Here is a 15,059-nt window from a genome sequence, read left to right on the forward strand (position 1 = left end):
ATCTTCTGCTTGGATTGCATCTTCACATAATCTGATTAAAAATGATGTAATTTCTGTGGGTTTAATTCTGCATGAATCCTTAAAGATTACAAGAATCTTTAAGGTGTGAAGCAACAAGTAGAAAAGAGCATGAGTACTCTGTGCTCTCTGCTGTATTCTGTGCAAAGATGAGCCTGACAGGTGCCTTGGAACAGAGGTAAGATGGGATAAATTTCTTTTCTAAGAGTAAACAAGCAAGCTCGTTTTTGTAGATCCTTTCAAAGAGTCCAGTTGAGGGAGCAAATACTAATCCAGAGTCTACAGCTTGTGCAGACTGGAAGACACAATGGAGGGACCTTGTACTGAGCAGCAAATGTTGCCTGGCTTAATATTAGGAAGGAAATAAAACCATCAAATATTAAATATCAAAGCAGATTTGGAATGAATTTGTCTTGTTGTATTGTTGGTATAATTTAAGCATTCTTCTAAGCACAAAATTTAAATACTGTGGCTCAAGGAAGTTAATTTTTTTCAGGAAGAAAACAAGAAATGTATACTTCGGTTTATATGAAACTCTCTAATATACCGGACCAGAAAGTGGAGCAAAGCACTTTTTCAAAAGTTCACTGTTTTGTGGACTCGGATTTTTATTTTAGGATATGATTCATTGTGCACCTACTCACAGCTCCATCTGCAAGCACTCTGTGACAGGTACAATAGTGTATTCACAGGTCTATTTCATACACTATGTCAAATCACTTCTACAACAGATGTCAAAAGCATTGACAATGAACAGAGAACGTTTCATGTTCTTTGGTGATAACATTTCCTCTTACATCATCTGCCCTTTACTAAAAACAAAAGCAAAACCCCAAACCCCCAGTAAACATCCACAGTAGGATAGTCTAGCCTTCTGCCTTGGGATATCTGAACTCTGGGGCCTTTAAGTGAAACATACAGCTGTCACCCAGCACAGATGGTTGTATAAGGCAGAAAACTGATTGACTGTCCCTCCATGTAGAACCTGTACACATACAAACCCTAAAGAATACGATGAGTTTACCACTCTCTTTTGCTTTCTTCCTATTTCTTTTATCTTTTTTTATTTTTCTTGCTTCCTTCCCTATTCACTGACAGAGCAGAAATACCAGTGATCAAGAGACATAAAGGCCTGCAGTTTCATTTTATCATTAAATGTTATTTTTCGGTAACATAGCATATATTTATTATCAGATAATAAAGCAGGTGTATCTAACCTGCATTTGAAACAGAAGCATATAAAAGCATCTAAAACTCAGTGTAAATCCAGTTATTCAGTGTCTCCTTCATTAGTGAGAATAGTTTTTTTAATCAGTACCACCATGCACCTTCCCAGAAAAAAAAAAAAAAAAAGAAAGAAAAGGTTTCTGAAAGAAGAAGAAAAAGGTTTCCTGTTTCAGAAGATTTAGAAGAATAGAAGTGGCACTACAACAGAACCCAGAGCTCACGTCCTGAGACACTCAATGCCCAGAATTTAGTGGATTGTAATTTTATATTTGGAGCAAGTGACTATTAAGTTATTTCTATAATAGGAACTTGCATTAGTTTAATTTTCTTAAAACTTCAGTAATCAATAACAGTGATAAAAAGATGGAACACTAGTTAAATATTTAGGAAAACGATACAGTATTAATATGGTGCTTCTTCACTGTTAAACAAGTGGAAAAAGTTCCCATGGGATGGTCATACTACAGAACAACATGTATGCTCAAAGACAGAGAATGAGTTAAGACTGGTTGTTTAGCTAGTATAAATAAATGATTACATACTTAAGAATTTGTTATGAGACCTAAAGAGACCTTCTTTAGTTTCGTGAGCTGAACCTGTGCAACAAAATATCAGAAATAACTCATAAAAAAATGAACTAAAATTTAAAAGCTGAAAACCCCGAAGAAAATAAATAAAATTGAAGAAGGAGTTAACCCAAAAGTATGTTTTAGCTAATATGGAAATTCTGGTCATTTACCTAATTAAATCTTGATCCAAGTGAAATGAGGATTAGGTATAAATCAATGAGAGAGCAAAACAAGAAGCTATATCCTAAATTTTTTTTTGTAATCATCAAGTCAAAAAGAAGTTGTAATTGTTTTCATTTTACATGAACGTATATTCTAAACTTTATTTAGTAATAATCCAAACAAAAAGAAGTTGTAATTGTTTTCATTTTACATGATTGCTTCTGTTCACATGTTTTGATAAATATTCAGTGTAAAAGGGAATTAGGTGTAATGAAGGCTTCAGCTGTATAAAAAAGTTACATGAGTTTACATGATTGATTTATAGATAACTCTCTTATATTTACACATATAAAACAAAACTTTAAAGTAGATCTGCTTAAACCTTTCCTTTACAGTGGGCTCCTCAAAGTAAATCAGATTACATTATAGAATAGAATTTTTCTTTTTTAAAATAGAGAACACGGGATCAGGCAGTTAGAATATAAATAGAAGAAACCTTATGAACAAGTAATTTCCTGGCCATTTCTCTGATGTCTGTCCCCTGCAATTTTATGAGTTGCAGAAAACTCTGAAGTTCCCTTCAGAATCAAGGAGGTTTCCATATTATCACTTGTGAAACCTGACTTGCAGCTCTGTAGCCTTTGCAATTTCTTCTCTTAACTGTTCCTCTGGAGCTGCAGGCTCCCTCACTGTGTTTCTTTCTGCTTTTTTTACACCTTGGTAAATTTGTGGTTTCTGAAATTGTCTTTTTTAAAGTATTTTTAAATGTTCCTAAGGAATGACAATCTTTTCTGCTTCCTTCTGAGGTCTTACCTGACACAGTCACTCTTATAAATGGAACACAGCAACTAAGAAGAACAAAAAGTCCCCAGGTTAGGTCATACCCACCTATGTTTACATGAGCATCATATGCAGTATGATGAATTGGCTAATGGACGAAAGTAAGGACTTTTCTTCAACAATTTGCATAGTATACACCACATTATTGCCAAATTATGCATTTTCACTGTCATGTATATTTCACGGACATATTTTCACTGTTATTGAATAAATTAATGATTGGCAGACAGTGTAGGAAAAGCTTTTATCCAATACTGATTATTTTGTGTGTTTTTTTTTTCTAGTAGCCAGAAAAAGCCATGGTTCCAAAGCATTTTACTTCTCCTTTAAAACCATGCTATAAAACACTGAATGATTAATGATTTTTCCTTTTACAAGTTGCCATTGTAAAACTGTTCTGAAGTAGATTACTCTTAATTTTGCAATCAAAATCATACTACACCCTATGACTCACTAAAAGAATGCCAGGGAAAAAAAAGCCTTAGCATTTCAAAATGCCAGAAATGGGGTGGAGGGTGAGAAAAGGCACAATAAAAAGCATTTTTAGTGCTATAGAGTAAAGCAGCCTAAACTACAGCAACAGTAGCTATTATTCTGGAAACTAAAAGTATACAGCATTTTGTAGTGTTTCCATTTTTCACTCTGGAACTCTGAGTCCCAGTCCTTCGCTTCTAAATTGCTAATAATCAGTTTAGACCTGTACCCAGCAAAACAGTTCACAGAAATAATTCCTTACCTTGAAGGCCTGGGCACTCTTTGGTTAACAAAACACAGTTACATTAAAAAAACAAAATTGAATTCATGATTTCCCATGATCACTTCAAGAGGAATCTGTACTGAACCATATTTAAGAATGCCAGGCTGAAGTACTTAATCCAGAGTCATTTTTCTGGACCAAGATGATTGTCCTCACCAGGTAGAAAATGGAAGCTCAGCATTTAGCTGAGATCTCAGGGGGTTTTACCTCTTCTGATGTTTTAGGAAGACAAAAAGAAGGCCAATGGAAAGGAAGCAGAAAAAGAACAAGCAATTTTTTTCAACAATCACCATAATAAAATAGCAATTTCTGCTCCTACTGTGGAAAAAAATCAAACAGCTTTTAAAGAGCAACAGTAGAAGTGTAGAGAAAATAATTTTTAAGAATATGGTTTGAAGTTTTGAACTGTATTGAAGCAGAGCCTTAGTACCAAACGTTAAGTCACAGCTCTTGATCTATGAGATTTCTTTGAGCTACCATCCACAACAAAGACTGTAAAAATAACAATTATTAATGTTGTTAATATACACCAACAATCTGTTGGCCCTACTGAGATTTTAGCTTTGCCAAAATGCAAGCAGAAAAATTAGAAACATGAGAAGTGAATTTAATTAGGAACTTGCCATCTGGTACAAGCAAGGAAATTTTAAGTATAGCCCTTTTAATATAGAAGAAACTATAATCAACCAGGGAATAAACCATAATCTTGTTTGATTGAAATGTGTAAATTAACTATGGGAATAGTGTAACTATGTAGTATTTTGAATGGTTATCCTTGAGGCTGAGAAATGGGCAACCTCATCAAGCAGAGTAAAAATACTGTAAGTGTTGACTTAAAATTAAAAGATATAAATGGATAAATTTTGGCAGCCTGTAAGAATGCGACATCCCACCTTATTAACCAAAGTTGGAATATACTTGCAAAATAAATAGTTGAATTAGTTTAAACAAGAAATAAAAGCACACCTAACATTCTTTCCGGAGTGCTATCTGGAGCAATGTTTATTATAATTTGGCATCCCATTCTGACAGGGTATTTTGAAAGAAAAAAACCAACAAAGAAAAGCCAAGTACAGAAATGGAAACCAAAATGAAGCAGGCTCTACTCAGCTGCTCTCATCGCACAAAACAGGAGACAATTAGTTTGATCTCAGTAAGAAACATCAACAAATGCTCAAGTTTCTCCTCTAGCGAACTTGTGATTTGTAATAGTTTCATAATTACTAGTCAAACTAATTGACTAGTCAAAGTAATTGACTAGTAGGAAACATGTTCCTCTTAACTATAACCAAATATTATGGTTGAAATCTTTTTCCTTGTTACTTAGTCAAAACATTTTACTACATCTTTACTCCTCACTTTGCATCAGCTGAAGTGACAACAGCTGCATCCTACTTGGTTTGATCATCTCATTTACTGTCCGGATAACTACACAGGCTAAGAAGGCTGCCTCATTTTCAGTTGTGCAGTCCAAAAACCCAGTCCATCAACTGTTAGAAAATGGTTGCAGTGATAAACACAAAGCCAAGGCACAGATTAGCCCCTTCAATAGGAAAAAAAATCCAGAATTTCATTGAGCATTTCCTAAGATAAAGGTGTCTGACAGAACTCTGATCTACTCTTAAGGTTTGTTAATCCAGAAGATAAGCAACAAAATTAGTCTAAAAGTGTGTTGATCCGGTCCACTACTGTACAAAAAAAAAAAGGACACTTTATTCACAGTATAATTACCTGCATAACCAGTTTAACCATGACTTACAGCTATCTGTACCATATGTACCATTTTCTAAGGAAGTAACCTTGATATTTCCTGGAATATTAATTGGAAAAGGCCTTAAAGGATGACCAGCAACATACAGGCAGTGAGTGCTAAGTCTTTCAGATTTTCAGAATGTGCATGTATCTTTCGGGCTCCTTCTCTTTAACTTTATAATTAAGTGATTTTTACCTGTCTCATAGGAACCTTAAAATTTGATTCTGGGCTTGATAAAACCATCAGTACCAGACCATTTAATTTTTATATTCTCAAACAAGCTCTAGTAGACAATGTACTTCTCTTTCCTGATTAACTGTGCCTGATGTGCTTGGATTGTAAACTTTTTCTTAAATCAAGGACATATCAGTTTACTATCAAGAGCTAGTAGCTCTTATTTCTTATACAATTTAATACTCCTTGGCTGTCTTCTACATAATAGCCCCAAAAGAAGAAAAAAATAATGAAGCTGCATTTTAAAAACAGATATATAGTCCAAAACATACCTGGGTCCATGTGAAAATACAAATAGATATCTCCTAAAATTGCCCACAGATCTTCACTGCTTGACACAGGACTGAGCAAACAGAAAAGATGACATTTCTGTTTGCTACTAAAATAGCTGAGGAATACTATATTCAGATTTTCTCCTAATGATACAGGAAGAGAGGCAATATTTTTAGATATTTGTGTTCTCCTTAAATTTTTAAATCTGAGTCAAGGAGGGATTGTCACTTTGCCACCTGAGACTAGAAGAGAAGTTGCCTCCAGCCATGCTAATTTTCATTACAAGGTCCCTGAGTATGTTGTTAGGTGAAGGCTGGGGAGTCAGGGAAGACAGAAACGCAGTGTTGCATTTGTGATATTCAGCATCCGACAGCACATAGGAACACTCTTCCTGCAGTGATATGGATAGCCAAGTGACTGTGAAAAATGAAGACAATGACTCACATTCAGGTTACACATTCAGAAACTGTTTGGAAGGAGTTGAATGAAAACGTGCTAGGACTGCTGCTGGGGAATTTGTTCAATCCTTGGCGCAGATTGTAATGATGCTTCAGGTAGAGGCCATATATTGAGAGACCAGGACAAGAGCAGCTGGTAAAGTACTGCAGGGAAGTCTGACCTTATTTTGAGATCAACTAATGGAGGAAATCTCACTGACACAAGAGACAGACTCTGAACAAAGAATGAGCATTTTGGTGCTGCTGGTTTAGTAGCCAATCTGCTATAGGCACAAACCACTTCTGCTCTTGATGCTTAAAGTGGAAGTTAAAGGTTAAGGAGAGTTGTCTTTAATTTGACTCACAGACTACCTCCATGAGAAACAAATCTGTACACACTGAACATTTACCAGAAACACGTTCCCCAAGATGATACAGGAAATTAGTATACCCATTTAATCATATGGAGTAACCTCTATAGAAGAGGTCAATAGATAAAAAGTGATTCTTCTACATTAAATTGTATCTCTTTGCTCAAGTAGCATTTTATATCCTCCTGTACTGCAAGGATCTTGTAGCCTTCCCTTGTCTTTCACTGCAAGAGAATAGATTTATATAGCTCTCATTGCCAGTCACTGCTTCTCTGGCAAATACCAGGTGCATTCTCCTAATGAAATTGGTGATGGTGATGGTGTTTCTTCAGTCATGTTCAAATAATCTGAGATAACTATATGGGCAGTCTTGGGTACATGTTCTGCTAATCTTCAAAACAAGGCTTAGAATGGACAAATCATATAAGGATCTATATAGTACATCTATATATTTACTCAGACAGACACAGATCAATATGAAATGATCTGCATTAGGCAATATATGTAGGTATTGTGATACAGAAAGATACATATTTAAAGAATTATTCAATCAAATTCTGATTAGTTAGGCTATATACCCTTTGCTTCAATAAAAAGTATGAAACAAATCTAACATATCTAATCAATGTGAATGCCCTCTAAAACCTGAAGCTTTCTGTGAGATTTTTCTAAATAACACAAAGAAGTCTGTCTATCCATATTGCATATTGGGACTTCATAGTCTAAGCCAGATAAAACCCCATAGATCATACCCCTTAAATTTTAATCAGTTTTAACATTCACAGATTAATTAAATAATTTTAAAGTTAATTAGAAAGCTTTACTTGTTACATTCCAAATTACTCACCATGACAAAATTGGTTTCTCAAGCCAGTCTTGCAGTGATACATACATGAATTAGACTATATACTTTTTTACTACCTAGACTGCAGCGGGATCACTGACAAACCTAACTGTAGGCATAAATTTAAATTTTCGCATGACTGCAGTCCATTTAATTATCTGTTTGGTCCATATTTAGCAAGACAATCTTCAAAAAGTTACACCATCATTTCAATGATTACATCAGTGGGCTTTGTTTTGTACTATTTGTACTTGTAGTATACTCATAAAGTAAGCCCATACCTTAGGTAGCTTGCTTTCCTTTCAAGCAATTGCCAGTATTTGGAGCAATGATTTATATATGGTCTGTACATTGTCAAATGGCTCCACTTTAAATCTTCTTCTTGTAGCAGTATAGATAAGCAGGTAATTTGCATTTGTTAATTATTTTACGGCTTACCAAAATATAGAGAAAACGTATCAACCTAATTCATATTTAGTTGTAGTATGATTGTTATACCCCCTTTTAGAATTAACCCCTCCTCCTCAATTAATAGAAAATATTTTGGGCTATACACATTTTTAAATGGCATATTAAGAAATTAAATGTAACAAGCAAAGACAGATTCATAGTTCCACTTCTGTGCTTAGTAACCAGCAAAATTGACATGTTTACTCATATTCCTCTATGAAAAACATAACTACCTTAAAATAATTTTTTCAGATGTTCTTACTGGAAATGCCATGCTAAGTCAACTACTATTTCCGTGTAGGCTCAGGGAATAGATCCAGAGGAGGGCAAAGGACACAATGAGAAAGATGAGCTAAAAAGTAGCAAGACAAACAGATGGACACATATTATAGCTCATGGTGTGCCAATTTCTTATGAATTAAAGTTAAAAGTAATCCCCAACCTTATACTTTGTATTCCCAAAACATCAAAAGGTTAACTGAAGTTTCCCAAATTGTAAATAGTGTATTATCTTCCACTGTCTGTATTTTACTATCCATGTTAAAATTCAATTTGGCAAGTAGCTATTGAACTCCATTTGAGATAAAATTTCCTCATATCATACTCACTTTTAAACTGCTTCAACTAATTTACAAAAATATGCAACAAGTGTAGCATAAACCTAAAATATTCACTATTTACCCTGCATCTGTCACTAAAGTAGATGATTTTACAGCCTTTTACCACAGGATTTAATTCAAGCCACAAAAATAAACACTCTTTTCATCAAGCTCCTGTCTGTGAAACTAATTCAGCACTACATATGGGAATTCTCCTATCAGCATTCATAAACACAGCACACTGGAGCTAGGCAGAGAAACTGAACTTATCTCTAACTTTTTTTTTTTTTTTTACCATCATCCAACATCTTCCACAGCTTCTCAACTAGAGGGCTGTTATATCACCAATTACCTATTTATACTGATATTCTTGCTTAGCTGCTGTTTTGAAGCTCCTGTTCATGATTGCAGCTTCAAAAACAAGGGGGGAAATTCTCCTGACTGGTAATGGTGCTCCTGCCTCAGATAATTCACTTTTGTGATTTTTTTTAACATGGGCTTTTTAACAAAGGACATGTTCATCCCAATCACGAAAGAACTAAGTTTTCCCTTGCAATGTCCAGAGGAGAACTGCTCCACTAACACTGCATGAGATACAACACACTCACTGCCATTTTTGTACTGCTGCCACCTTCAGTCAGTTCCTTGGATGCAGAGACATACATAGAAAATACTTGCCTTTTCTAACATATACATCGACTAGAAACCCTTTTCTTTGATGGACTCACATAAGTATTCTGACAACAGCTGATGGTATGCACTACTCAACCACCAAGTAAACAGTGGTGCATTGAAAAGTTCCAGTACAACAGCATCTGTAGACTTTGAAAGTGGTGCAGTGCTGGATTTATGACTTTACAGCAAGATGTCTGAGGTGAGATGTTAAAGAACACGGCTACTGAGGTCGCTCAGGTACCAGTAAAATCATAGATTGGGTTGGTTTGAGTTGGAAATTATCTTAGAGATCATCTAGTTCCAACTCTCCTGTCATGAGCTGGTATCATATGATGATATATGTCACAAGTTCCTACACTGAAACAACAGAACCCACTTCCCACTGTGGAAATGAAGAGTTTGGGACACTTTTTGTAAGGCTTACACATGCAAGGCTTACACATCCTTTTTGATGCTGAGTATGTAACAATACAGAGCTAGCTTGAGAAGCATAAGGCCAACAGAGAACAAGAGGTTAATCTTAGATTAATTTTAATAGTATTCTGATGCAATAAAGAAAGCATCAAGGAAAAATTCTGAGGGACTTTCCCTCCTATTTCCTATTTCTTTTCAAGTATCAGACTTTCAAGTCCCTGCACAGTCCTTTTTATAGGTCTTTTCTATGATAATATATGACATATGCATTGTGCAAGGTCTGTGTTAACAGATCTCAGCATAGACTGTTGCAGATCTCCAATGTTTCTCCACTGCAAAAATTTAGTAAATATTCCTACTCTCTGTTTTTTAAGTTTTAGACACCTGTTCATTCTTTCAGTACCCTACTACTTGTGCCATGGCTGCTTAGTTTCCTTAATTTCTGGCTAGCGAATCTCTTGAAAGCTTTCTGGAAATCTGAGTAACCTACAAATACCAAGATAATTTTTATTGATGTACTTTTCCATGTGCAGGGACACATAATGTCATACATCTAGAATGAAATTTAAACTGATCTAAAATTTGAAAGCAAAAATATCTAACCATATCCCAAGTCAGAAGTATACAATAATTTTCTTTACTGGTTCTTTTCATGCCTTCATGACACATACTGTGAAAACTTAAGAATTCATCTCATTTTTACTTCTTGGGGTACAATAACAACAAAATCAATGTCAAAAACTGCATCTAAAGCTTTCACAAGCATCAAAGGACCAAAATTACAAGCAACAATGCTAAAGACTGACAAAGAAGCTTTTAGTTTAGCACCCAATTTTCTGAGAATTAAAATACAACTATCAAAATTATAGCAGTATTAAAATGAAGGTTGAAAACTGTCAAATTTTGATGGGAAGATTACTTTTAAAGTGTTAGAAACTAATCAGATGTTTCTAAGTCAAATGAGAGGAACTTAGTTCGGGTTTACATAGGACACTAAAAGACAAAGAGAAAAGTCTTTAAGAAGAAGCAGCTTACAGTTCACAGAAAGGTACAAGACTGTGCTATACCAAACAAAGTTCCATAGAATTGAAATAACTTCTATTGTAATTAGATATTAATGTATGCATAATGACTTAAGCACAAGAAAAAAAAAGGGGGAAAAAAAAAGGCATTGATTGTCATTGTATTCTTAATTCCTTCTAAACCCATGTCTCCTACAAGAAGGAATCCTTTAGGAGAGGTAAAGAAAGACTGAATATCCGTGTAAGCAATACATGCATGTAGAGGAGCTCTCTCCATTTCTTCCTTTTAGGTATCCTCTAGATATACACTCACAATGTGAACAAGCTCACAAAGCTTTTCCCCACTCAGTAAGTGGAAGCAGATTTTAAAACTCTGAGGAAATCTGCTCTGTCAAACAAATGCAGCATCAGTCCTGCATGCATCTGCAGTAATAAACTAGGTACTGAAAATTGTGAATGAAATTAACAATAGCCATTCTAGAAGTTCAGAAACTTTTTTATCAGTTCTGCTGATATTCTCAGTGTATTGGAATTAGTAACTATTCTTAACCAAGTTTCAGTCGGACAGGAGACTTCCAATAGGTGGAAAAATTTAAGCAGTTGTTTAAAAAAATGTACCTATGGAATCACTTTGCTCACTCCTTTTCTGCTTTAGAAGGCTACTATAGCTCACGAAAGAGGTCCTAAATGCACGAGGTTGTAAACATAGGGAATACAGAAAAATATCAAACTAGACCTGCTATCCTGAAACCATGTAACTCAGCAAATAAAGCTCAAATTTTGCAAAAACTGATATATTCTGCTTCAAAAAATGATGGAAAAAGAACAGAGAGAAAATGATGCAACACAGAAAAGACATTAACAGCCTATCTTTGTTGCAGCCTGTGATAGTCTATGTCTTTATAGAACTTCACAGGTGGAAAGAGATTAGGCTCACAGCACAGAATAGCCAAAGACATACACAGATAAAATGTTCATACACAAATAGCTGGCCAAGGTGGGTTGATGATAAGTGGGTGTACTGTTTCTGCCTGGGATAGAAGTAACCTTCTTCACAGCAGCTCATATGGTGCTATGCTTTGGATCTGAGACGAAAACAGTGGTTTGGTAAGCTTTTCAGCTCTTGCTGAACAGTATCATGGCCTTCTCTGTTTTTCACACTAGCTCACCAGTGAATGGGCTGGTGGTACACAAAAATTCAGACAGGACACCACCAGGGCAGCCGATACCAACCGGCCAAAAGAATATCACATACTATATGATGCTGTGTTCACGAATAAGTTTGGGGAAAGAGGGAGAAAATGGCAGGGCACTTGGAGTTGTGGCATTTGTCTCCTCAAGCAACCATAATATATGATGAAGTCCTGCTTTCACGGAAATGACTAAACATCCACCTGCCAAGGTGAAGTAGTGAATAATTCCTTATTTTGCTTTGCTTGCACACACAGCTTTTGCTTTACCTATTAAACTGTGTTCATCTCAATTTACAGGTTTTCCCACTTTCACTGTTCTGATTCTCTTTCCACTGGGGAATGGGACCAAGCAGCTGTAGGATGCTTATCTGCCTACTGGGACTAATCCAAAATGGTGGGAAAAGCAGTAACTCCTGGATAAGATGGCCGTTCTGGACTATTTAGTGAGATACTGTTTTCATTTTAGTAATCACATCAGTACCTCTCTGACTTGTACACCTTCTGCCTTGTGGCTAGCAGATACTGGGGTAGTTAAGTCCACCATTTAACAGGTTATGGGATTATGTGTCTTCCTCCAGCTGTTTAAACTGTGTAAAAATATAAAGAATTTTTCATATGTCTTTTTATTTATTTTAATTACTTTTGTGATCCTTGGATGCAAGAATACATTACTTATCTTACATCACTAATTGTCTACTATATTACATCTGTTAATTATGCATAGTCAGGCAAATGAGACAGTATTTTATACTCACAGATGTGAAGTCCTGAGCACTGCTACCTTTTCACATATTTACACAATACAGGAATATGCAAGAGAAAATAATGAAGGACGAGAGGGAAATGCATGTAAGCTGGCGGAATGTCAGCCACAAAATCTCAAGAAACACCTACTAACAACTCTACACCCTCGGAACTCTCCCAGAGTCAGTCCCCTCACGAGGCATGATCTGGTCCAGGGACTGGTAAGTTCAGCAGTTCACTGACTGGTAAGTCAGCAGTTCACACTGCTGACACAGCTGTTATTCTAGGACAGGGTGAAGGACTTTCCTGTTTAGCAAAGAGGAATAGCACTCTACTGCTGATCTCAAGGGCCTAATTTGTTTTCCATAAGACATCTAAAACAGCACAACTTTTTGATTTATTCACGGTAGGCTACAAAAACACAAATGGCTGTTAGACCAGGACTTCCTGGGCAGCAGACAGAAACCATTCTTTCCTTCTCTTTTCTTCCTTCACTGCAGAGTTTCAGAAAACAAAACAACAACGAAAAGCCCACCCCTCCCTCACCCATCCCCCAACCACCTAAAACTGGCTTCTGCCATCACTTTCAGGAACATAGATGGTCATTTACCATCAGCTGGCATGCAGTCCTAGTCAAAGCAATGTCCAAGTTATCTTATTAATATATGTGATCTGTGATGGAATGACTCCAGTCTAGATAGCCACCCTGAAAGCTGCAGCATTGTTTTTTTTTGCCGTGTGTGCTCCAAGATGTCAAGCCTGGGAAACAAGAGTCCAGCTACTTATGACTGAAACATTTGATACCATTACCTCCACCGACTGATTACATTTCAGACTTGGCAAGGAAGATACTTGGCAAATTACTTCAGACTGAATTACAGTTTAACTTCCAGGGGATGGTAGAAAATTTGCTGACCCTAAGGATGATGCTTTGACCAAATGCCAGGCCCAGGGCAAGGAGGAAGAAAAAGACTGGGCCTGACATCCTTCACTGTTCACGCGGGGACTTCCTGGAACACGAAACTACTGAAAAGATACCATAGTACACCATTATTTCAAGGCAAAGAGTAAGCAGATCAAATGCAATGATGCCTCTAGACAGTCCATATGAAAAAATTTAACCAGATTGAAAAAGGAAGGTGGATAAATTCCTGGAAGACAAATCTCAGTCCAAAACTCACATACAAAGGCATGGCATCTGGCTCTTGAAATATGTGAAGAATGTAGGAGAATATTCCAGGGAATATCACTAAAAGCCAGCTGTTCCCTGACCTAGACACTTGTTGTAAGCCACTGTCAAAGACAGACTTCTGGGCAAGTGGACCTGTGATATTTTGAAAATTTCTCATAAATATAGCACTGGAGATACTGGTATCCCAAACACCTCCCTGAGTCCTCCTTTTTATATTGTGAGCAAAGTCATAATTAATTTCTATCTGTAAGAGTTCAAGACTGCACTGTTGTCCCTGTATGGACTTCTCTTATCAAAGAATAGCTGTCACCTCTAGTAGTGAGCAGGGCACAAGTGGCATGCATCACAGTGTAGACTGTCATTCTAAGACTAATACAGATGACGTCTCAGGAATGCCAAAGAACGTTATCCTGTCTATGAGAGAAGGTATGCATATCATTACAACAAGTGCTACCTATACAGTGTACATTCAGCTGATAGAACCAGTCAAGGAATCCACAAATCTTCCTTGGCCGTCTACAAATCTCTTTAGAGAGCTATGCGCTACAATTGCCGGTTATAAACATTATGCAGGGAAAGCCATACAAACAGACCTTATCTACTGCTCCGAGACAAATGGGAACTCCCCTTGAACATATCCCCTGTAAGCTTCGTTATTTTCAATCTGGATCATTTGCAGAGTTACATTTTCTACGAGTGGTTGTGAAAAGACTTAGATTTGATAAACTTAGGTTGTGGTCATTCTTCAGGTATGAGCTGAAGCTTGGGACACTTTAAAGAGAAGTATCGTTCTTCTATTCAATAGGGAACAGTGCCCAGAAAATAGAAGAGCAGATGTCAGATATCCTAGGCTCTAGACCCAAACCTGATCTCATCTCAGTAGGATAAACAAGTTCAATTTTCTCAACCAATATCCTGTGCAGTGAGGACTAACACTTGATGAAAGCAAACCAGGCAAAGAGAATCCTTGGCAAGACAGCAGTTTCTTTCATACCTTGCAGTACAACATCATCACAGATGCCAAATGACAACATTTCACATTAGCTCGTGAAGTTGTTTTCCCTAAGACAGGATAAACCTAAATAAACACTCTAGGATCTCAGTTTCACCAGTGATGAAGCAACATCACATCAAGGCAATTACCACAAACCAATGGCTTATATAAACAGCACAAGGCATTCAAGAGGTAAGCAGTTCAAGAACACAAAACCCTACATTGTGAACTTCGAAGTGTTCTGAGTAGTTGCTACATCATGGTACATTCCTGCTCATATGCAGCAGGGGT

The 15,059-nt window shown here is 36.5% G+C and overlaps 1 protein-coding gene across 3 annotated transcripts in view; it reads right to left on the bottom strand.

The window, feature by feature from the left end:
* SGCG (sarcoglycan gamma) overlaps nucleotides 1-15,059 on the bottom strand; it is a 101,877-nt gene that overhangs the window by 71,560 nt on the left and 15,258 nt on the right. Inside the window, exon 1 of one of the 3 annotated variants that reach the window (XM_027884278.1) lies at nucleotides 5,178-5,187. The exons of the other annotated variants lie outside the window; for them this stretch is intronic. The gene's annotated coding sequence lies outside the window, so the exon portion shown is untranslated. Of the gene's footprint in view, nucleotides 1-5,177; nucleotides 5,188-15,059 lie in introns of those variants that run through there. 3 annotated transcript variants of the gene reach the window in all.

The sequence above is a fragment of the Empidonax traillii genome, unplaced genomic scaffold (genome assembly GCF_003031625.1).
Source record: "Empidonax traillii isolate 1590-97213 ecotype Southwest subspecies unplaced genomic scaffold, ASM303162v1 scaffold9:size3134949, whole genome shotgun sequence".
Classification (NCBI taxonomy): Eukaryota; Metazoa; Chordata; class Aves; order Passeriformes; family Tyrannidae; genus Empidonax; species Empidonax traillii.